Source organism: Hippocampus guttulatus, chromosome 1 (assembly GCF_054856545.1).
Source record: "Hippocampus guttulatus isolate MCC_2025c chromosome 1, RoL_Hgut_1.0, whole genome shotgun sequence".
In the NCBI taxonomy this organism is placed as follows: domain Eukaryota; kingdom Metazoa; phylum Chordata; class Actinopteri; order Syngnathiformes; family Syngnathidae; genus Hippocampus; species Hippocampus guttulatus.
Genome location: NC_141261.1, coordinates 37,908,243 through 37,911,289, shown reverse-complemented (window position 1 = coordinate 37,911,289; position 3,047 = coordinate 37,908,243).

The window sequence follows — 3,047 nt, the reverse complement described above, 5'->3', positions numbered from 1 at the left end:
TACATTCAAACTCACAAAACGTGCTCAGCTCGGGCTGAAAATGCATTTAAAGCAATAAAAACTCAAATTGAGTGTCACGCCTAAACCAAAGGACTTATGCACACACTTCAACATGTATTTTGTTCAGGATGACCCCCTGAAGCCTAAATCAGCAATAATTTCACCACACAACTCATTCCTATGAAGATACATTCAAAGTCAGAAAGCGCGCTCAGCTCGGGCTGAAAATGCATTTAATTTAAAGCAATAAAAACTCAAATTGAGTGTCACGCCTAAACCAAAGGACTTATGCACACACTTCAACATGTATTTAGTTCAGGATGACCACCTGAAGCCTAAATGAGCATTAATTTGACCACACAACTCATTCCTATGAAGATACATTCAAACTCACAAAACGTGCTCAGCTCCGGCTGAAAATGCATTTAAAGCAATAAAAACTCAAATTGAGTGTCACACCTAAACCAAAGGACTTATGCACACACTTCAACATGTATCCTGAAGCCCATATGAGCATTAATTTGACTACACAACTCATTCCTATGAAGATACATTCAAACTCACAAAACGTGCTCAGCTCGGGCTGAAAATGCATTTAAAGCAATAAAAACTCAAATTGAGTGTCACACCTAAACCAAAGGACTTATGCACACACTTCAACATGTATTTTGTTCAGGATGACCTCCTGAAGCCCATATGAGCATTAATTTGACTACACAACTCATTCCTATGAAGATACATTCAAACTCACAAAACGTGCTCAGCTCGGGCTGAAAATGCATTTAAAGCAATAAAAACTCAAATTGAGTGTCACGCCTAAACCAAAGGACTTATGCACACACTTCAACATGTATTTAGTTCAGGATGACCACCTGAAGCCTAAATGAGCATTAATTTGACCACACAACTCATTCCTATGAAGATATTTTCAAACTCACAAAACGTGCTCAACTCGGGCTGAAAATGCATTTAAAGCAATAAAAACTCAAATTGAGTGTCACGCCTAAACCAAAGGACTTATGCACACACTTCAACATGTATTTTGTTCAGGATGACCTCCTGAAGCCTAAATAAGCATTCATTTGACCACACAACTCATTCCTATGAAGATACATTCAAACTCACAAAACGCGCTCAGCTCGGGCTGAAAATGCATTTAAAGCAATAAAAACTCAAATTGAGTGTCACACCTAAACCAAAGGACTTATGCACACACGTCAACATGTATTTTGTTCAGGATGACCACCTGAAGCCTAAATGAGCATTAATTTGACCACACAACTCATTCCTATGAAGATACATTCAAACTCACAAAACATGCTCAGCTCGGGCTGAAAATGCATTTAAAGCAATAAAAACTCAAATTGAGTGTCACGCCTAAACCAAAGGACTTATGCACACACTTCAACATGTATTTTGTTCAGGATGACCTCCTGAAGCCCATATGAGCATTAATTTGACCACACAACTCATTCCTATAAATTACATTCAAACACACAAAACGTGCTCAGCTCGGCCTGAAAATGCATTTAAAGCAATAAAAACTCAAATTGAGTGTCACACCTAAACCAAAGGACTTATGCACACACGTCAACATGTATTTTGTTCAGGATGACCACCTGAAGCCTAAATGAGCATTAATTTGACCACACAACTCATTCCTATGAAGATACATTCAAACTCACAAAACATGCTCAGCTCGGGCTGAAAATGCATTTAAAGCAATAAAAACTCAAATTGAATGTCACGCCTAAACCAAAGGACTTATGCACACACTTCAACATGTATTTTGTTCAGGATGACCACCTGAAGCCTAAATGAGCATTAATTTGACCACACAACTCATTCTATGAAGATACATTCAAACTCACAAAACGTGCTCAGCTCGGGCTGAAAATGCATTTAAAGCAATAAAAACTCAAATTGAGTGTCACGCCTAAACCAAAGGACTTATGCCCACACTTCAACATGTATTTAGTTCAGGATGACCACCTGAAGCCTAAATGAGCATTAATTTGACCACACAACTCATTCCTATGAAGATACATTCAAACTCACAAAACGTGCTCAGCTCGGGCTGAAAATGCATTTAAAGGAATAAAAGCTCAAATTGAGTGTCACGCCTAAACCAAAGGACTTATGCACACAGTTCAACATGTATTTTGTTCAGGATGACCTCCTGAAGCCCATATGAGCATTAATTTGACCACACAACTCATTCCTATGAAGATACATTCAAACACACAAAACGTGCTCAGCTCGGCCTGAAAATGCATTTAAAGCAATAAAAACGCAAATTGAGTGTCACGCCTAAACCAAAGGACTTATGCACACACTTCAACATGTATTTTGTTCAGGATGACCACCTGACGCCTAAATAAGCATTAATTTGACCACACAACTCATTCCTATGAAGATACATTCAAAGTCAGAAAGCGCGCTCAGCTCGGGCTGAAAATGCATTTAATTTAAAGCAATAAAAACTCAAATTGAGTGTCACGCCTAAACCAAAGGACTTATGCACACACTTCAACATGTATTTTGTTCAGGATGACCTCCTGAAGCCTAAATAAGCATTAATTTGACCACACAACTCATTCCTATGACGATACATTCAAACTCACAAAACGCGCTCAGCTCGGGCTGAAAATGCATTTAAAGCAATAAAAACTCAAATTGAGTGTCACACCTAAACCAAAGGACTTATGCACACATATAAACATGTATTTAGTTCAGGATGACCCTCTGAACCCCATATGAGCATTAATTTGACTACACAACTCATTCCTATGAAGATACATTTAAACTCACAAAACTTGCTTAGCTCGGGCTGAAAATGCATTTAAAGCAATAAAAACTCAAATTGAGTGTCACGCCTAAACCAAAGGACTTATGCACACACTTCAACATGTATTTTGTTCAGGATGACCACCTGACGCCTAAATGAGCATTAATTTGACCACACAACTCATTCCTATGAAGATACATTCAAACTCACAAAACGTGCTCAACTCGGGCTGAAAATGCATTTAAAGCAATAAAAACTC